Source organism: Microcaecilia unicolor, chromosome 1 (genome assembly GCF_901765095.1).
Source record: "Microcaecilia unicolor chromosome 1, aMicUni1.1, whole genome shotgun sequence".
Lineage (NCBI taxonomy): Eukaryota > Metazoa > Chordata > Amphibia > Gymnophiona > Siphonopidae > Microcaecilia > Microcaecilia unicolor.
The window spans coordinates 310,406,214-310,429,091 of NC_044031.1; positions in this window are offsets into that span (position 1 = coordinate 310,406,214).

Here is a 22,878-nt window from a genome sequence, read left to right on the forward strand (position 1 = left end):
CATCTATTTACCACTTTTTCCTTGACAACCTGAAGACAGCTAATCTGTTTTGTTTTTGCTGAGGTTCAAGCAGTTCTGCCAGAGTGGGCTTGGTTCACTCAGTCTGAAGCTTGGAAAGGCCAAGGCAACCAACAAGATGGCAAGGAATGAATTAAAAACAAGAAGCACTGCCCAGAACTACAGAGCCTACTTTTCAGGCATAGGCATCTACAATCCACATAGCCCCAGATTCTATGTAGTGTGCTTAGATTTAGGCACTGAAATCAGTGCGGATTTCAGAACACCGCACATAACTTAATTGGCTTAACAAGCTAATGAGCACAGATATCACCACTTAACAAGCAATCATGAGCACTAAATGGCACTGATTCGAATTTAGGCGCACAACTTGTTAAGCGTATTCTGTAAAGATATGCGCCGAACTTCTAACGCATACAGGCAAAAAGGGTCATGGTTATGGGTGGGGAAATGGGCGTTTCATGGGCGTTCCGAAATTTAGGTACCTAGCTATAGAATAGCCAGTGCGCCTAAATCTGTGTGCCAGGATTTACACCATGTTTTAGCTGGTGTAAATGGATGCTCACGGATTTAGGTGATAAAATATCTACTAAGCATATTCTATAATTGGCACCTAAATCTAGGCTGACTTTACTTGGTCCATTTTTTTTCATGACCAAGCCTCAAAAAGGTGCCTGAACTGACCAGATGACCACCGGAGGAAATCGGGGATGACCTCCTCTTACTCCCCCAGTGGTCACTTACTTTTTTGCCAGCCTTTATGCCAGCCTCAAATACCATACTCAGGTCCATCGCAGCAGTATACAGGTCCCTGGAGCAGTTGTAGTGGGTGCAGTGTACTTCAGGCAGGCGGACCTGGGGGGGGGGGGGTTGGGGGGTTCAGCACCCAAAGTAAGGGAGCTATGCACCTGGGAACAATTTCTGAAGTCCACTGCAGTGCCCCCTAGGGTGCCCGGTTGGTGTCCTGGCATGTGAGGGGGACCAGTGCACTACAAATGCTGGCTCCTCCCATGACCAAGGGGCTTGGATTTGGACATTTTTGAGATAGACGTCTTTGGTTTCCATTATCACTGAAAACCGAGGATAACCATCTCTAAGGTCGACCTAAATGTCAAGATTTGGGCGTCCCCGACTGTATTATTGAAATAAAAGATGGATGTCCATCTTGTTTCAATAATACGGGTTTCCCCGCCCCTTCGCCGGAACGTCCTTAGAGATGGACGCCCTTAGAGATGGTCGTCCCCGTTCGATTATGCCCCTTCACACGGCTTAGTAAAAGGCCCCTTAGTTTAGTGGTTGGATTTTAGGTGTTCAAGGGAAGGTAAAGAATTCAAATTTTCTCATCTCTAGAGATCAAAGATTCCACTAGAGGGTGTGTGGGGCAGTTATCCAGCAACAGGAGTGTCTTTTCCTTAAACGTCTTTGAATGCAAATGCTTTCAAACAGACAAGGCACTGGTCATCCATACATATTTGCTGCTTTTATAAATTACAGGCTATTTTGATTTATTTAGGTGACTGAAGCATTGTGGATTTTCAAAGTGGTCAACCAGCAGCAGAAGTAGCTTGTGACTGCCAGTTTTATTTGCACAGCAAAGCAGAGTGACATAGTCTTTAATTTTCTTATGGCCAGCTGTTTTATTGGGCTCATGTTTAAACGTCAAAACTTATCACAGTTATACGCTTGCTCTTCAGTATAGCCTCCGTTTTCAAGGACAGCCTTTAACTTGCTGGGGAATAAGCTGGTGGCAGCTTCATCTGCTGATTGGCTTTTCCCAGAAATCAGCACTTGTGAAATTCCACAGATTTTCTTGAACCTATTTATGTAGCAGAAAAATTCATGCCCAATCAAATTTCCAAATATTTCAGCTTGTGCTTGGAGTAAGAGGTGTTCCTTTATCTTGCTCTTGGCAACCCACACGCACAGTGCTTTATCAAGCTCGGGTTTGGTCACATACCACCCCCCCCCCCCCGAATTCAGTGCTATTTAACCGGTCAGGAATGGCCGCTGGCTGGTTAAATAAAATATTGGCACCTAACCGGTTATCTCCCGCTGAATATTATCGGTTAGTGCCTAATGCATAACTGGCTAAGAGGGGCATAATCGAATGTCGCCGGCCAAATAGATCGCTGGCCGGAACCGTATTATCGAAAAAGATGGCCGGCCATCTTTTTTTTTGATAATATGGTTTAGCCCGGCCAAATGCCTTGGAGTTCGTCGGGTTTGAGATGGCCGGGTTTGTTTTTCAGCGATAATGGAAAAAAATGCCGTCCATCTCCAACCCGGCGAAATCCAAGGCATTTGGTCGTGGGAGGAGCCAGCATTTGTAGCGCACTGGTCCCCCTGACATGCCAGGACACCAGCTGGGCACCCTAGGGGTCATTGCGGTGGACTTCAGAAAAACCTCCCACATGCATAGCTCCCTTACTTTGGGTGCTGAGCCCCCCAACCCCCCCCCCCCAAACCCCACTACCCACTACCCACAAATGTACAACACTACCAAAGCTCTTAGGGGTGAAGGGGGCAACTACATGTGGGTACAGTGGGTTTTGGAGGGCTTCCATTACCAGCACAAGTGTTACAGGTAGGGGGGGATGGGCCTGGGTCCGCCTGCCTTAAGTGCACTGCGGTACACCAGTTGACACCTGAAGACCAATCTCTTTGAAAAAGTCCTTTATTTGAATAAGCACGTTTACTCACAGTTAACTGCAGATCAGAGGTTGTGCCCCACTGGCAAAGAGTCTCCCTGGTACTGAGATTAGCAGTAGGTCAGAGCTGGCAGAATGGTGTACAATGCCCTCTTTCAGCCACATTCAAGGTAATAACATTCTCTAACGTGGGTGACACATGAAATGGATCTAAAACTGGCTTACAAAAATGGCCACTACCTCATGGACTACCGGAAACAAAACAGGGCACACTCTGAACCCAGTTAGCAGGGGGGAAAAGCACCATGGGAGTAGAGCCCAGTACCCTACACCCACCACAATGCATTGCTGATGTGACTGTGCAGGGCACCTAACAGAAAAGGTGTCACACTCACCCGAGAGCCACATCGCAACCAGGGAAAGGCTGTCGGAGGATACAACACATTCTGCTGTCATGGAGGTGGGTACAGCATTTGAGGCTGGCATATAGGCTGGCAAAAAAGGTTTTTAGTTTTATTTGTTTAGTATGGGAGGGGGTTGGTGACCACTGGGGGAGTATGGGAAGGTCATCCCCCATTCCCTCCAGTGGTCATCTGGTCATTTGGGGCACCTTTTTGAGGCTTGGTCGTGAACATAAAAGGACTAAGTAAAACTGGCGATACACTGCTTATCGCCGTTTTTTTTTTCCATTATCGCCGAAAGCCGGCCATCTGGTAGCCACACCCATGCCCGCTCATGTCCCGCCTTCGCTTCACCGCCGACACGCCCCTTTAAACTTTGGCCGGCGACGCAACGGGAAAGCGGCGATGTTGCCAAAAAAGCGGCTTTCGATTATACCGATTTGGCCGCTTTTCCGAGATCACCGGCCATCTCCCGATTTATGTCGGAAAATGGCCAGCGATCACTTTCAAAAATGAGCTGGTATATCACACAATTTAACCAGTTAGGTGCCGATATTCAGCGCCTAACCAGATAAGTTTAGCAGTCAAATAGGACCCATATAAATAGCTGACCTTTGACTGCTAAAAAGTTAACCGGTTAGAAAAAAAACCCCAGATATTCAATGCTTGTCGCTGGAAATTTGTCAGCATTGGATATCTGGCTTTAACACCAGCGACGGACAGCAAAAGTGCTACCTGCTGCTGACTGAATATTGGACCCATTATGTTTTCCTTTGAGTCCTTGTGAAGGTGTCAATGTTTTTAATTAAGTTATGGAGTTTAGTTTCATTTCTATGTCAACCTCTTGAGCGTTGATTCAGAAAAATTGAGGTACTTCGAAATTTTAGCTTGCAACTCTCTATTGTGTACTTTATTCACCAATGCTAATTCTTCGACTGTGTAGCTGTGCTTTCGCTTATTTCCGTCCATTTAAAATATACTGAAACTTAAACTTTATCGATAAATAGGCAAAATATGTCTCACCTCTATCACACTTGGACAGAAAAGGAAATTTATTCTTGCTACTGACTGATCATTTCCAATACAGCCTACTAGGTAATATCAATTTACATGTATAAATTTCATGATCTTGGAATGCATGTAATTACCACATAAAAAGCGACCACACGCAATAATGCTGTGCAGATAATTGGTGTTTCAATGTATTCACACACTCTAGTCATCTTCCTGGCTTTGAACCATCAGGTCTATAGAATACTGAAAAAATCCAGACAGTTGGCAATCTTAATCTCTTGAGTCCTAAGGACATCTGACAGGTCTCTTTAAACTTTTGGGGCCCGATACTCAACTCTGTTTAACCATCCAGGAATGGCTCCTGGTGGTTAAATAGCACTTAACCAGCTAAGCACTAATATTTAGCATGAGATAGCTGGTTATCTCTGCTGAATATTAGCGCTTAGCAGCTATATCACACACCTTAGACAGCAAAGCATGAATACTCAACGCTAAACTGGCCAAGATGAGCTTAAATAGCAAGCCTACCTTTAACCACTATTAATTTAACTGGCTAGTGCTGAATATTCACTTAGCTAGTTAATTTGTTGAAGCCAAAACTGAGACCGGATATTTGATGCCAGTCACCACATACTAAAGAAATCCCTCAAGGGAGAGACAAAACAGCTGCAACTAAATCAATAGTCAATCCCTGATACTGGGTAAATCAATAAAAAATTCCACACTCTCCAGTAAGATTATAATAATAACTTTGTATCATCGAAAACTGTAATATTTTAAAGAAGGGAGACACAAGGAGAGTTCAGTATAGACTGATCCTTCAGCCGAGCTTGTTTATTAATGAGACTAGCCCTGAAATCAGCTCACTCTCATGTTCTATACATCATTAATTCTCCTAACTTTGAAACCCTTCCAATTTTTAGTGCTTATTATGATAACACACACATATATAAAATATCAAAAAAACTAAAGTGTGGAAAATTTTAGACAAAGTCCCTACAAAAACATGAAAAGAGGAACTAAAATACAAATCAGTCCAACAATATAAGTAGAAAAAACATGCCAAAATAGTTAAAAATGGTGAACACCAGTAATCTTGGAAAAGAACTACTACAACCACATAAGCAGCAGAAGTTTGCTCCATCCTTAAAAGCAGTTATTTTCCATGCTGTTGTGCAAACAGAGGAACAACTTATTTACAGCACCAGTGTCCCTGAAAAAGATACTTTTGAAACAGGGATTCCTGTTGGACGTTTACTAGAGATGGAACCACAGTGAGGAGAAGAAAAGAAATTAAGTTGTCATCTCCCTTGGTCCGTGGTTGTAGCAGTTCTTTTCCAAGATTACTGGTGCTCGCCATTTTGAACTATTTTGGCATGTTTTTTCTACTTATATCCAGTTTCCGCTCCCCTCCCCTTGTCCCATCCAGCTTCTGCTCCTCTTCCTGAGTTCTATCCAGCTTCTACTCCCCTCCCCTCCCTCAGTCACATCCAACTTCTGCGTCACTTCCCCCCAAGTTCCATCCAGCTACTGCACCTCTCCCTCCAATTCTATCCAGCTTCTGCTCCCCTTCTCCCCCAAGTTACATCCAGCTACTGCTCCCCTTCCCCCCAAATTCTATCCAGTTTCTGCTTCCCTTCACCCCCTCGAGTTCCATCCAGCTTCTGCTCCCCTTCCCCCCAAGTTCCATCTAGACTTTGCTCCCTTTCTCCCCAAGTTCCATCCAGCTTCTGCTCCCCTCCCCCCGAGTTCCATCCAGATTCTGCCCCCCCCCAAGTTCCATCTAGCTCTGCTCCCCTTTCCCATTGACATGCACCTGTCACTTCCCCTCAAGTCCCAGCATCTCCTGTCTCATCTCTCTCCCCTGCTGCCCCTCTCCATGGCCAAGCATCTCTCCTTCTATCTTGCTTCCCTCCCCCCCCCCCTCTTCAGGTTCAGCTGCAACATTTTTCTTGACCTTCCCCTCCCATCCGCCCAACCGACATCTCACACTCTCATTCCCTCTCCCCTCCCGATCTGACTTCTTTCTCAATCACCCCATTTCCCCCTGCTGCAGGCTGTCTTATACTTGTTTTTCTTTCTGGCAGTCGCTGGCAGTTATAGAAAGTCAAGTACTCTGCCAGCAACCTGCCTTTGGAACCTTCCATCTGCTACCTTGTGCCCTCTCTGACGAACTTACTGTTATATGAGCTTTAAAGGATAAATTTGAATCTAAATTAATTTCTAAGCTACAAACCTGCTACACTGTTGAAAGGTTCTATCCACATAGGTCAGTTTTCTGAGGAACCCTTTGCTCAAAATCTTGTGCCAGCAAAAACAACTCAATTATTGCAACACTTAGAATTAACTGATTCTCATTCTGCCATCCTGCTACTGCAGAGAAAGTGGATTGAAGTCATATGATTTCTATGTCAACTGAAGAAAAATATGAAGCAAATTATAGGGGCAATTCTATATAATGGCATCTAAAGGTAGGCACCACTTACATGCTCCAAAGTACCATCAAATTGACAGGCGTCTGTGTTCACTAGAAGCTATTCTATAAGCTAGCGCCTAAGTGCCATAGTGCCTAACTGCAATGGGGTGTACATGTGAGCGAAGCATGGGCGGGCCATGGACGTGTCTCTTAGTTAGATGCATAGGGCCAGATTCTGTATAGGGCGCCTGAAAAATCCAAGTGGAAAACATTTCTGTCTAAGCGTATTCTATAAGTGGCACCTAGATTTAAGTACGGTACATAGAATACGCTTAGTTGATATTCTAGAGCCTAAATCTATGTGCCTCCATTTACACCAAGGAAAATGTGGCGTAAATCCCAGCATGCAGATTAAGGTGCAGAGGGCTATATTCTATAACAGTGCATGTAAGTTCTGGAATGCTCACAAAACTTCTATTTCTCTGCCCATAACTAGGCCCCCTTTTGCCTACGCACATTAGAATTTAGGCGCTTTGTGTTACAGAATACATGTAGCGATTTGTGCACATAAACTCTAATTATTGCCAATTAGTGTTCATTATTGCTTGTTAAGTGCTATTAACAACACTGATTGGCTTGTTAAGCCAATTAAGATATGAACGTTGTTATAGAATACACTTGGATTTCGGCGCAGAACGCTAGGCACGCTATATAGAATCCTATATACTATAAACTACGTGTGTCACTTACCAGCTTATTTTCTAAAGTGATCGCCGGCCATTTTTCGACATAAATCGGGAGATGGCCGTCGATCTCGGAAAAGCGGCCAAATCGGTATAATCGAAAGCCGCTTTTTTGGCAACATCGCTGCTTTCCCGTCGCCGGCCGAAGTTCAAAGGGGCGTGTCGGCGGCGAAGCGAAGGCAGGACATGGGCAGGCATGGGCGTGGCTACCAGATGGCCGGCTTTCGGCGATAATGGAAAAAAAAATGTCGATAAGCATTATAACGACGGGTTTACTTGGTCCTTTTATTTTCACGACCGAGCCTCAAAAAGGTGCACCAAATGACCAGATGACCACTGGAGGGAATGGGGGATGACCTCCCCATACTCCCCCAGTGGTCACCAACCCCCTCCCATACTAAACAAATAAAACTAAAAACCTTTTTTTCCAGCCTGTATGCCAGCCTCAAATGCCGTACCCACCTCCATGACAGCAGAATGTGTTGTATCCTCCGACAGCCTTTCCCTGGTTGCGATGTGGCTCTCGGGTGAGTGTGACACCTTTTCTGTTAGGTGCCCTGCAGAGTCACATTAGCAATGCATTGTGGTGGGTGTAGGATACTGGGCTCTACTCCCATGGTGCTTTTCCCCCCTGCTAACTGGGTCAGAGTGTGCCCTGTTTTGTTTCCGGTAGTCCATGAGGTAGTGGCCATTTTTGTAAGCCAGTTTTAGATCCCTTTCATGTGTTACACATGTTAGAGAACGTTATTACCTTGAATGTGGCTGAAAGAGGGCATTGTACATCATTCTGCCAGCTCTGACCTACTGCTAATCTCAGTACCAGGGAGCACAACCTCTGATCTGCAGTTAACTGTGAGTAAACTTGCTTATTCAAATAAAGGACTTTTTCAAAGAGATTAGTCTTCAGGTGTCAACTGGTGTGCCAAGGTTATACAGCAGCAACAAGTCCTAGAGGCCTGCATGTATGCAGGTCCCTGGAGCACGTTTAGTGGGTACCGCAGTGCACTTAAGGCAGGCGGACCCAGGCCCATCCCCCCCTTACCTATAACACTTGTGCTGGTAACGGAAGCCCTCCAAAACCCACTGTACCCACATGTAGTTGCCCCTTTCACCCCTAAGAGCTTTGGTAGTGTTGTACATTTGTGTGTAGTGGGTTTGGGGGGGGGTTGTAGGGCTCAGCACCCAAAGTAAGGGAGATATGCATGTGGGAGGTTTTTCTGAAGTCCACCGCACTGGCCCCTAGGGTGCCCAGCTGGTGTCCTGGCATGTCAGGGGGACCAGTGCGCTACAAATGCTGGCTCCTCCCACGACCAAATGCCTTGGATTTCGCCGGGTTGGAGATGGCCGGTATTTTTTCCCATTATCGCTGAAAAACAAACCCGGCCATCTCAAACCCGTCGAAGTCCAAGGCATTTGGCCGGGCTAAACCATATTATTGGAAAAAAAGATGGTCGGCCATCTTTTTCGATAATACGGTTCAGGCCCGCTGTAGCACCGCCGCCAATATAGATCGCCGGCGATCTATTTGGCCGGCGACGTTCGATTATGCCCCTCTTAGTGCACCAACCTATGCCTGCCATGGACAGGGTGTAAGACAGCATGCCTACACATGGGTGACTCAATGCTGAGCTCACCCTATAATAGAATCTTGTCGCCAAGATGATGATGTAGAATTGATGCTAAGTGTACGACATTGGAGTGCTTAGACTGAGGTGCCAACTTCAAGTGTTGCCCTTTAAATCATCTGCATAAACTTTGTACTGTACATTCAGGTCCTTCAACTTCCAGTATAAAGGAACAAAATAGAGATTGAGTAAGATGGCTGAGAGTGAAAATCCCTGAGGTACACCAGCTACCAGCTCCCTTGGGCAAGAAGCGTTTTCTCCAAAGTACTGATGCGGTCACTGCTAAATATTTTACAACTGAACTGAATAAGCAGTGAAAAGCTCCATAGCATGCACCTGGCTAACTTCCTCTTTCTTTCCCTGCATCTCATTAATGCACATAAATTCACTAGCGATTAAACACTGTCAGCAACTCAACAACTACCTTGCTCAAGGGCACAAGTAACAAGCCCCAAGCTGAAGAACATGGGGTTTTTCATATGAGCAAGAAAGATTAATACACAAATCTATTTATCAAGAAATTCAGCTGTCAGAGCATGACAGATGATATGTGCTTATAGCTGTGCAAAATTCCATGGTGAATTATAAGGAATTCCATGCTTTACCCTGGATTGAGAAAGTAGGATGGAAAAGTGAAGCTGAGGCTAAACGCTGAAGGCAAACAAAAGCCATAAAATACTTAACTTCAGAGAATTATCGGCACACTGTTGAATGCTTTGTGATTATATCTGGATTATTATTTTTTTTAGTTTCAAATCATTAAAATAACAGACATGAAACAAGAAGCTGCGTCAGAGGGAAGGCTGAGAGCTGCCCGAATGCTTGCAGGGGAGGGGAGGGAGAGATGCCGAGAGTTCTTCAGCAGGTGAGGCTTGCGGATTCCTGCCAGGCACATCACAGCTTTGCTGCTTCAGGCCCACATGTAGCTATGCCACTGGTTTATTGATGGTTAAATCTGTTTTTACTGATTTCTTTAGATTCTTGGAAAAATAATACTTATATCCTATGTAAGGGTCTCCTTTACCAAGGAATTTTTTTAAAATTCTGTATCTACTGTATGGAAAAAAAATTAGGGGCCCTTTTACTAAGCTGCTTTAGGTGAAAATGTGCAGTATCTCCTTTCCTTTTCTCTTGTCCTCCTCTCTCCCCTTCCATCCAGTGTTTCCCCTTTTCCATCTAGCATCTGCCCTCTTTCTGTCCCCCTGCCATCCAATACCTGCTCTCCTCTGACCCCTTTCCGTCCAACTTCTGACCCCCTCCAGTCTCCTCTTCTTCCATCCAGCCTCTGTCCCCTCCTTGTTCCCCCCCAATCCAGCCTACCGCAGGACGAATAAAAACATTTGTGTTTGTTTTGCCATCGGCATGTGCTATGTGTATAGTATTTTTTGAGGAGGAGGCATGTCAGGGGGAGAGAATGGGCATGGATGCGCTAATGTGTTGGCACGCTGACATTACCCCTGAGCTAACTGTTTAACGCATCCATAACACTGGAGCTCTCAGTGCCTCCTAAATAGGAGACGGTAAGTGCTGCTGCGATCATTTTTTAAAATGGTCGCACACTAATACTATCAGTAGTGCACCGCCAAAAAGAAATATGTACCACAATCCCAAATATAAATGTATAAGCGGTGATAGCTACAGCAGAAAGGATCGTTGTAGAACCAGACATGCATTTTTAAAAGTCATTGGGAGAGGAAGGGCATGTAACTACCGTATTTTTCGGACTATAAGACGCACTTTTTTCCCCAAAAATTTGGGAGGAAAATGGGGGGTGCGTCTTATAGTCCGAAGGTAGATTTGGCTGGCTGGCTGGCTGGCTGGCCGCCCGCCCTCCGAGTTCGGGATTGCCCTCCCCCCGGCCCTGTCACCACTTCTCCCTACTCACGTCACGCGATCTTCCCTGGTGGTCTAGTGACGTCGGGGCAGGAAAGAGCCCCCTCTTTCCTGCCCAGCACGCTGCTCTCCATCCTCCTGTATGCAGCCTGACGGTCTCGGCGAGATTAAAAATGGCCGCCGAGAATTGAAGCACCTAGGTTTTAGAGGAGGGAAAAAGGAAAAATTTTTTTTTCCTATTTCCCTCCTCTAAAACCTAGGTGCGTTTTATGGTCTGGTGCGTCTTATAGTCCGAAAAATACGGTATATAAATGGAGGCACAGGCCCATAAATGCTGCAATCTTCAGATATACATGTTTAGGCTGCTAATTGTATGTAAAAGTGGGGAATGTTAGCATGTTATAAACATGCACACAGAAGAGCCAGTAATTAAGGAACCTTCTTCTGAACGTTACAACGATGCCGGGTTAGGACGTTTGTTGGAGTTGGTGAGTCGATTATTAGACATGTAGATAGATGGGTGGTTGGACATGAGGATCACCTGGTGCGAAGGTGGCATACCTCACGTGTCATCTAGATAAGATTTTAGATAGTGCGGAGGAGGAGCCGAATGTCTTGGTACATGTGGGTGCCAATGACATAGGAAAATGTGGGAGAGAGGTTCTGGAAGCCAAATTTAGGCTCCTAGGTAGAAAGCTGAAATCCAGATCCCAGGATAGCATTTTCAGAAATGCTCCCCATTCCACGCGCAGAGCCCAAGAGACGGGCAGAGCTCCAGAGTCTCAATGTGTGGATGAGACGGTGCAGGGAGGATGGTTTTAGATTCGTGAGGAACTGGGCAGCATTCTGGAGAAGGGGGAGCCTATTCCGAAAGGATGGGCTCCACCTTAACCAGGGTGGGACCAGGATGCTGGCATCAGCATTTAAAAAGGAAACAGAGCAGCTTTTAAACTAGAAACTGGGGGAAGGCCAACAGTCACTCAAAAGCGCATGGTTTGGCCTAAGGTATCTTTCAAAGATATCACCATAACAGGGAAGATAGGGCATCCCGATAGTGAATAGTAGACAAGGTGTCTTTAAATAAAAAGCAGACACAAGATTGTACATTATCACTGTCAACTGCTGAGCAAGATATAGGATTAACAAGCATAGTTTGAAATGTCTATATGTGAATGCCAGAAGCCTAAGAAATAAAATGGGAGAGTTAGAATATATTGTACTAAATTAAAAAATAGATATCATAGGCATTTCTGAGACATGGTGGAAGGAGGATAATCAGTGGGACACTGTTAAACCAGGATACAAATTATATTACAGCAATAGGGTTGATTGAATTGGTGGAGGGGTAGCACTGTATGTTAAGGAAGATCTTGAAACAAAACACATCTTAGAATCACTATGGATTGAAATTCCATGTGTAAAGGGGAACAGGATAGTGATAGGAGTGTACTACTGTCCACCTGGCCAGGATAAAGAGATGGACGTAGAAATGTTATCAGTAATTAGGGAAGCTAACAAACTGGGAAAAATGATAATAATGGGTGATTTCAATTACCCCGATATTGACTGGAGAAATGTAACATCAGTGCATGCTACAGAAATAAAATTCCTTGTTGGAATCCAGAGGCGTAGCCAGAAAACACATTTTGGGTGGGCAAGAAGTTTGTGGGCACCAAGTGTTGTCTCCCCCCACCAAAAAATATCTCAGCTGGCAGGAAAATGCTTTTTTCCACCTTGCCCTGAAAACTTAGCATGTGCAGGTGCCGGTATCACAGAGAGTAGCGTTTTTGTTACCATCAGGGGGAAGTCTTCAGCTGGCAGAGCTTGGGATCCCCACCAGCTAGCGCTAAATGTGTGCTACTGTTGGGTGGGCCTGAGCCCTAAGTGGGTGGGCCCCGGCCCACCCAGGCCCACCTGTGGCTACGCCATTGATGGAATCAAAGACTGCTTTATGGAGCAGCTGGATCATGAGCCAACAAAAGGAGGAACAATTCTAGACCTAGTCCTTAATGGAGTGAATGATTGGTGCAAGAGGTAATGGTGCTGGGGCCTTTTGATAACAGTGATCATAACATGATCAGATTTAATATAAGCTCTGGAGTAAGTACACACAGGAAATCCAATACGTTAGCACTTAACTTTCAAAAAGGAGACTATGATAAAATGAGAAGAACGGTGAAAAAAAAAACTAAGAGGAACAACTGTGATGGTCAAAAATTTACATCAGGTGTGGATGCTGTTCAAAAATACCATCCTGGAAGCCCAGGCCAAATATATTCCGTGTATTAAAAAAGGAGGAAGGAAGACCAAATGACAGCCAGCATGGTTAAAAACTGAGATGAAGGAAGCTATTAGAGCTAAAAGAAAATCCTTCAGAACATGGAAGAAGGATCTGATTGAAAATAATAGGAAACTGCACAAAGAATGGCAAGTCAAATGCAAAGCGCTGATAAGAAAGGCAAAGAAAGACTTTGAAAAGAAGACTGCATTGGAGACAAAGTTTTTTTTAGGTATATTAAAAGCAAGAAGCAGGCAAAAGAATCATTGGACCGCTAGATGACCGATGGGTAAAAGGGGCACTCAGGGAAGACAAGGCCGTAGCGCAGAGATTAAATGAATTCTTTCCTTCGGTCTTCACTGAGGAAGATGTAGGAGAGATACCGGTGCCAGAAATGGTATTCAATGCTGACGAGTCAGAGGAATTGAATAAAATCTCTGTAAACCTGGAAGATGTAATGGGGCAATTTGACAAATTGAGGAGTAGCAAATCACCAGGACCGGATGGTATACATCCCAGAGTATTGATAAAATTGAAAAATGAACTTGCAGAACTATTATTAGTAATATGTAATTTATCTTTAAAATCAAGCATGGTACCGGAAGATGGGTTTTCATTGTAACACCGATTTTTTAAAAGGGTTTCAGAGGTGATCCGGGAAATTACAGACCAGTAAGCCTGACATTGGTGCCAGGTAAAATGGTAGAGACTATTTTAAAGAACAAAATTACAGAGCATATTCAAAAGCATGGATTAATGAGACAAAGCCAACCTGGATTTAGTGAAGGGAAATCTTGCCAATATATTACATTTTGTTGAAGGGGTGAATAAACGTGGATAAAGGTGAGCTGGTCGATATTGCGTATCTGGATTTTCAAAAGGCATTTGACAAAGTACCTCATGAAAGAATCCAGAGTAAATTGGAAATTCATGGGATAGGAGGCAGTGTTCTATTGTGGATTAAAAACTGGTTAAAGGATAGAAAACAAAGAGTAGGGTTAAATGCTCAGTATTCTCAATGGAGAAGGGTAGATAGTGGGGTTCACAGGGGGTCTGTGTTGGGACCACTGCTTTTCAACATATTTATAAATGATCTAGATATGGGAATAACTAGTGAGGTAATTAATTTGCCGATGACATAAAGAGGGGCATAATCGAACGAGGCGCCCAAGTTTTCCTGAGGGCGTCCTCGCAGGATGTCCCCACAGGATGTCCCCGCAAAGGGGCAGGGAAACCCGTATTATCGAAACAAGATGGGCGGCCATCTTTCGTTTCGATAATACGGTCGGGGACACCCAAATCTCAACATTTAGGTCAACCTAAATGTTGAGATGGTCGACCTTAGAGATGGTCGTCCCCGGTTTTCGGTGATAATGGAAACCGAGGACGCCCGTCTCAAAAACAACCAAATCCAACTCATTTGGTTGTGGGAGGAGCCAGCATTCGTAGTGCACTGGTCTCCCTGACATGCCAGGACACCAACCGGGCACCCTAGGGGGCACTGCAGTGGACTAACTGATGTACTAACTGAACGGAAAAAGCCCTTCCCTTACCGATCCCTTAGCGATTTGGAAAGGAATGGGCATACATGAAGGAAATCGCATGCAAATGAACTGCTCGCTGTTAGCTCATTTGCACATGATTTCCTTCCTAAAGAGGGGAAGCCAGTGCACAGCAGTCAAGCATTATGCGTGGCTGCTCTACGCATGCCAAAGACAGCTTCATACACGCGGACAAGCTGCGTGTATAATAGCCGTCTACAAATAAATTGCCGTCTACATTCTTAAAAAAGTGCAAGTCCAGGTGAAAACATCCAAGTGCTTTTTTTTTAGTATGGGTGAAGGATGTCCAATTGTTAGGCGCCTTCGCTATGCCTCTGTCCCTGCGACGGGCAGTTGAGGACGTCCAAAATATGGATGTTTCTGTGAGAAGGTCCATGCCTTTGCTCTGCCTCTGACATCCCCTTTATTGATTTATTTGGATTACAAGTAGTAGCAGTGGGATTTGAACCTGCCATCTCTGGATTGCAAGACCATAACTACTAGGCCACTCCTCCACTTCACTCCACTCCCTTGAAATCTGGCCGACCCTGTGGGGAGGGGGGGGGGGTTAGTTCAGGACATCCAAAATGTTTGAAAGAAAGTTTTTAAAGTTGTTTTTTTCAGGGTGGGAGGGGTTAGTCACCACTGGGGAAGTAAGGGGAGGTCATCCCCGATTCCCTCCGGTGGTCATCTGGTCAGTTCGGGCACCTTTTTGAGGCTTGGTCGTAAGAAAAAATGGACCAAGTAAAGTTGGCCAAGTGCTCGTCAGGGACACCTTTCTTTTTGCCATTATCGCTCGAGGACGCCCATCTGTTAGGCACGCCCCAGTCCCACCTTCGCTACTCCTCCGACACACCCCCGGGAACTTTGGTCATCCCCACGACAGGAAACAGTTGGGGACGCCCAAAATCGGCTTTCGATTATGCCAATTTGGGTGACCCTGAGAGAAGGACGCCCATCTCCCGATTTGTGTCGAAAGATGGGCGCCCTTCTCTTTCGAAAATAAGCTTGAAAGTTATTCAAAGTTGTTAAATCGCAAGAGGATTGTGAAAAATTACAATATGACCTTATGAGAATGGGAGACTCGGTATCCAAATGGCAGAAGATGTTTAATGTGAGCAAGTTCAAAGTAATGCATATGAGAAAGAGGAACCCGAACTATAGCTTTGTGATGCAAGGTTCCGCGTTAGGAGTCACCGACCAGGAAAAGAATCTAGGAGTCATTGTTGACGATACTTTGAAACCCTCTGTTCAGTGTGCTGTGGTGGCAAAGAAAGCAAATAGAATGTTAGGTATTATTAGGAAAGGAATGGAAAATAAAAACGAGGATGTTATAATGCCTTTATATCGCTCCATGGTGAGACTGCACCTTGAATACTGTGTGCAATTCTGATCACCGCATCTCAAAAAAGATATAGTGGAATTAGAAAAGATACAGAGAAGGTCAATGAAAATGATAAAGGGCATGGGACGACTTCCCTACGAGGAAAGGCTAAAGCAGCAAGGGATGTTCAGCTTGGCGAAAAGATGGCTGAGGGGAGATATGATAGAGGTATATAAAATAATGAGTGGAGTGAAACGAACGAATTGGAGAAAATATTTCTTCACTCAAAGTGTATGTAAACTCTGGAATATGTTGCCAAAGAATGTGGTAAAAGCAGTTAGCTTAGCAGAGTTTAAAAAAGGTTTGGCTAGCTTCCTAAAAGAAAAGTCCATAACCCATTATTAAAATGGACTTAGTAAAATCCACTGCTTATTTCCAGGATAAGCAGCATAAAATGTATTGTATTGTTTTGGGACCTTGCCAGGTACTTGTGACCTGGATTGGTCACTGTTGGAAACAGGATACTGGGCTTGATGGACCTTCGGTCTGTTCCAGTATGGCAACATTTATGTACTTACGTATATTCAGACCACCGGAGTTAGCCCGGCAAACTCCCACATTGATGCCGGATATTGAATGCCAAGTTGTTTACGGTGACTGGCATTGAATATCCGGTTTATTTTTGGCTGGTTTGAAGTTAACCAGCCAAGCTGATATTCGGCGCTGGCAGGTCAAGTTCAAACCAGCCAAAGATATACCAGGTATGTACGTGGCTAAGCTCACGCTGAACATTGGTGGATAGCCGGTTATATCGTGTGATATAACCGGCTAGCTGCTAACCACAAATTTTTAGTGGGCCATGGCTAGCCATGTCCCACTGAAAATTCGCGGATAGCCAGCTAAATACCATTTAACCAGCCAGGTGCCGTTCATGGCTGGTTAAATGGTTTTGATTATCGGGGGGGGGGGGGGGGGGGGGATGTGTCCCATGGTGTGTAAATCACCTCCTTCCAGCAATCCACTAAGCCCCAGGTCTGAAAATCAAACTTTGTTAGGGTTCTGCATGATTTTAAGTAGGTGTAAATGCCAGTAGGTAAAACTCCTGAGGTATACATGTACTACCATTGTAAAATATGGCATATATCAGTGTATTTTCAAGGCCCATAAGAACATGCTTCTCTTTCCTACATCTAAATCCCTACGTTCAGCGTGTCTGTCAAATATAAGCAGCACTTTTTCAAAACTTGATACTTATATGTTTATGCCAATTTCCACATATAAATTCACTTTTTATACACGTAAATGGTACCTAGGATTTCCAAAATTAACTCCTAAAGGCTTCAGCTGCAACCTGATTGACCAATTTTCAATCTTTGTAGGGATTGTCTGATTTAATTAAGAATCAAATAACATATTTTCTCCCAAAACGTGATTATGAGTGTGTTTCCTGACTGTATATTCCACTTGCAAATAACATGCCCAAGTAGCCTGCTGTAATATTCTAATTCCTGGGTTTGTAGGCTACGAACAGGTTTTAAAGCTCCTTAACATTCAAAACTCCACAATGGTTAGTGATGTATGCATACAGGATTTTATAATGTCTTTGACAAAAGTGATGGAGTGCATAGTAGCATCCCAATTATGAACTATCTCTCTACCTCTTCTCTCCTCCATAATTCTCAATCTGGTTTCAGACCTTGCTATAGTACTGAAACAGTACTAACCATCCTAATATTGAATTTTAAGAAGGTAATTAGCTTAGGGAAAAGGATTCTAATTTTACAATTCGATATGTCTAGTGCCTTTGATGTGATGAATCATGATGTTTTACTAAATATACGGATCATTTTGTTATTGGGGGCACAGTACTGCAATGGTTCAGCGGATTCCTCAAAACAAGATCTTATAGGGTAAAAATGTCTGGCTCTCTTTGTGGTGTGCCAGAGGGTTCCCCACCTTCTCCTATCCTGTTTAATGTTATGACGGCACCATTGGGCTCTAAACTAGAAACAGCAGGATTTCACACTTTTATATATGCAGGCGATATTATTTTATATATACCCTTTGATAAGGAGATTCATGAAATTCTTGACAGAATTAAGCCAGGTCTTAACCTTATGGAATCGAGCATCTGACTCAAGACTAAAATTGAACCTAGAAAAAAAGCAAGTTATTGGTAGTAACAAAGATTTTTGACCATACCCTTACAAAAGCTTCACAATTGATCAAACCACTTACCCAATGGAAAATACACTAAACATACTCAGAGTGATTATAAACCGCCACCTAACTTTTGAACCTCAAGTCTCCTCAGTTATATCCAAAACTCTGAAAACTCTTTGGAAATTAAAATGTATAAGGAGTTACTTCCCAACATCGACCCTTGGACTCCTGATACAATCCCTTGTACTTACACAACTGGATTACTGAAATGCAATATATGCCAGTTGTAAAGAACAGTTAATCCAAAACATTCAAAACACAGCAGCCCACCTTATATGACATGCTTTGACAGTGCAACCCCTCTGCTAATCAGACTTCACTGGTTACCCATAAAAGCCACAGTCTACTTCAAGATATGTGCTTTTATTCATCATATAATTTATGGAATGGGCCCAAATTACATGCAACTACTCATAGAACTTCCCCTGTGTAATGCAGTTTCAGGTGCAAGAGATTATCTTACATTACATTTTCCTAATTGCAGAAAAATTGTTTATAAATCTGTCCTATAAACAGAGCTTACCTACCTGGGTACAAAATGGTGAAACTCACTGCCAAAACCAATGAAACATTAAAATAATTATCTATTATTCCACAAATCTTTGAAATCCTATCTCTTTAAGAAATTCTTGTGAACAGAAAACTAATCTTCTGTTTAATTTCAACAAATTGTCAACTTGTAACTAATGAATCTAATTTGATTGACTTTTGATTACTTCAATTGCATTGTACTTATAATTATCATCCTTGCATCGACTCTAATTTTACTATACTATTATTGTTGTCTCTCTCCTTTTCAATTGATGTAATTGATTTCTCTCTTGCTGTTTAGTGCAGACAGCTTTTTCATCTATATTCTTGATATAATTTTTCACCTTACAATTACCTAACTATTCCAGTACTACTCTGTTTCTTTCCACAGCTATTTTGATTATTTGATTCAAGCCACATGAATCAATCAATCAATCAATCAATCAATAAATAAATAAATAACCTTTGCTTAAGAGCTAAGGGTCCTTTTACTAAGCCACAGTAAAAAGTGGCCTGTGGTAGTGCGAGTGTGTCTAGGAAAAAGGGCCTTTTATTAAGGGGCTGGAAAATGGACGTGCGCTAAAATTGAAACCAGCGTGCGTTCACTTTTGGCCTAAGACCTTACTGCCACCCATTGAACTAGCGGTAAGGTCTTCTGCGCCAATTGCTGTTTATCATCAGGTAAGCTCTGCTGCCCGTCTCGTCTTCCGCCAGGGTCGCTTTACACATACTACCCCTCTCCTCAAGTCGCTTCACTGGTTCCCTATCCGTTTTCGCATCCTGTTCAAACTTCTTCTACTAACCTATAAATGTACTCACTCTGCTGCTCCCCAGTATCTCTCCACACTCGTCCTTCCCTACACCCCTTCCCGTGCACTCCGCTCCATGGATAAATCCTTCTTATCTGTTCCTTTCTCCACTACTGCCAACTCCAGACTTCGCGCCTTCTGTCTCGCTGCACCCTACGCCTGGAATAAACTTCCTGAGCCCCTACATCTTGCCCCATCCTTGGCCACCTTTAAATCTAGACTAAAAGCCCACCTCTTTAACATTGCTTTTGACTCGTAACCACTCGCCTCCACCTACCCTCCTCTCCTCCTTCCTGCTTACTTTATTTCTTGTCTATTAGATTGTAAGCTCTTTGAGCAGGGACTGTCTTTCTTCTATGTTTGTGCAGCGCTGCATACACCTTGTAGCGCTATAAAAATGCTAAATAGTAGTAGTAGTAGTAAGCGGTGCATGGTAGAAAATATTTTCTACCACGGGATTCAGTGCGCACCTGGCCGGTTAAATAACATTTTAGCACCTAACGATGGATATTCAGTGGGAGATAATATTCAGCTGGAATAATCTGTCTCTCACTGAATATCTGTGGTTAATTGCTAGCCATTAACCGGCTATATTGCATGACATAGTAAGTTAGGCATGGATATTCAGCATCAAACTGGCTGTGTTCCATGGTTAAAATAGGCTGTATATATAACAGGCCTATCTTTAACCGTTATGCACTTAACTGGTTAGTGCTAAATATTGGCTTAACCAGTTCAGTTGCCACAGTTGCAAGTGAAGCTGGATGTTGAATGGCAGTCGCTGGAAACAGCCCGACATTGAATACCCAGGATTACCACCAGCAGTAGACATCAAAAGAGCTGCCCACTGCCGGCTGAATATTGGGGGGGGGGGGGGGGGGGGTAGTTCTTAAACAGCTTCAGGCTCATGTGGAAACTGTGGGTGCCCAAAGTCCATATCGATCAGGATTAAGGACAGGGCATGGGACAGAAACATTGGGCCCGAGATTCAGCTGGCAGTGCTTTTGCTGTCTGCTGCCGGGTTAAACCCAGATATTCAGTACCGGGCCATTTCCGCTGACCGGCATTGAATATCCAGGGTTTTTTTTTAACTGCTAAAAAGTTAACCAGTTATGCAGATATTTAGTGCTAACCGGTTAACTTTTTAGCTATTAAAAACAGGACAGCTATTTATGGGGCTCTATTTGACTGGTAAACTTATCTGGTTAGGTGCTGAATATTGGTGCCTAATGGTATAAGTTATGTGACATAATTGGTTAGGTGCTAGGACTTAACTGTCATGCTATACTTAACTTATATTTTCCCTATCAAGTTTCTCTATCAATAATCTGTAATCCCTACTACTATGTAAACCGCATTGAACCTGTTTTGAGTGGGAAAGCGCGGGTTACAAATGTAATAATAAATAAATAAATAAATATTCAGCAGAGATAACTGATTATTTCCCACTAAATATTAGCAGTTAGGAGCCGATATGCTATTTAACCGGTCAGCGGCCATTTCTGGCTTTGAATATTGAGGGGATTGCTAACTTTGGGGCCTTTTTACTAAGCAGCGGTAAAAGGTGGCCTGCAGTAGTGTGAATGCATGAAATTGGTGTGAACTGGGCCATTTTTTACCATAGCTGGGAAAAAAAGGCTTTTTTAAATGGGGCAGTAAATGGCCTTGCGATAAAATTAAAAGTAGCACACAGCTGTTTATTGCCTGAGCCCTTACCGCCACCCATTGACCTAGAGATAAGGGATCACATGCTACTCGTTCGGTAATCATGCTGTGCGCCAATGTGGTCACGCTGCTGATTAACGTCGGGAATGCTCCCCCTCCCCCTGCATAGAAAAGAGACAATTATTTTCTACAGTGGGAAACCGCGCACACCAACTTTGAAATTGGAAGCAACATCATGAAAGATCCAAAATGAGGAGATGGATATGAAATTATGTAAGTTATGGTTATTCGATTAAGCAGGGGCAGAATGAGAGTGGTCTGGGCTCCTAGGCAATGTGTTGGCACTGCCAAATGGCAGTCGTTAGTGCAGTTTTGTAAACAGGTGGGTTAATCCGCATATGCAAACCACACGATAAAAAATCTTTTTTTTTTTTTTGCAGAGGGGGTGTACCAGAAGGCGGAGACTGGGTGTTTCTATGCTAATCAGTGCAGCTACATGCCGCAATCTGATTAGCGCAGGATTAGTGCATGAGCCCTTACCACCTACAACATAGGTGTCGGTAAGTGCTCATGTGCTATTTTTTTTATGACTGTGCGCTAATGGCTATTAATAGGGAAATGGAAAATCAGCTATTTTCTGACTGCAGTAAAAATGGCTTTAGCGCACAGGAAACCCCCAGTTAAAGGTGTACTAAGGCCACTTTCTACCACAGCTTAGTAAAAGAACCCCTTAGTGCATAATTACATGGGGTGTTAATAAGGGCAGACCATGGGTGTATCTTGAGCATTTTGTCTTGCAATGTGCGCAATTTATAGAATACTATAAGTTTTGCATTTGGTATTGCGCAATTATGAGTGCCTAATTACTTCTGCCATTGAGTTGACATACATGGCCATTGCCTATATTTTGGGGCAAAGAAGAACAAGCCTTCACACCACAACAACAAAAGCGAAGACAGCAAAGGCAAAAAAAAAAGTCCTAAATCAAATGGTGTGATATAAAAACTTTATTAGTTGGCACAAAAGACTGCTTTCTTCTCAAGCCTCCTTCTTAAGCCTCAACACGAATTGTGTTTCGGCCATAAGGCCTGCCTCAGGAGTCTGTACCAAATACTAAACGTCATATGAAAAACAAGGGGCGCCAAGATTGGCAAGTTAAGTAATGGCAATAAACCTGCAGGTGCTTACCAAAGCTTAAAATGGTTTACTGTGGGACACCATGGTGCCCTTTTACAGAGTGGCTTGGTCTTCCAGGACTACCGCTGGCCCAACGCAGCCGTCAGCAGTAGTCCTTCCCCGAGCATGCACCATTTCCAGGGGTAAAATAAAACTCCCGGAAATGGCTTGTGCAGCGCTAACCCAGTGGTAATTGGACAGGTTACCGCCGGGTTAGCACCAGAGCCTTTATCGCCACCTCAATGGGTGGCAGCAAGGGCTCCCTGCCGTATGGCCATATGGTAAGACTTATCTCACTGCATGGTCATTTTTTTTCAGCTTTTACCAGCTGCAGAAAAAATGGCCCTGGCACGTGCGGAAAACGGCCCCCGCTGCTAGCGCAGGGCCCTTTTTCCTGTAGCTTAGTAAAATGACCCCTATCTGCATACAAAAAAAGTTTTTAAACATTTTTGTTAGAGGGGACTTATCTGGGGTGGAGAGTAGGCATTACTTTGCACTCACTGGTTAGCGCAGGATTACCACATGAGCCCTTATTGCTTACAAAATAGGTGTCAGTAAGTTCTCCTGTGGTAATTCTTTTTAATGGCTGTGGGTTAATGGCAACATTAGAACATGGTCATTAATAAATAAAAT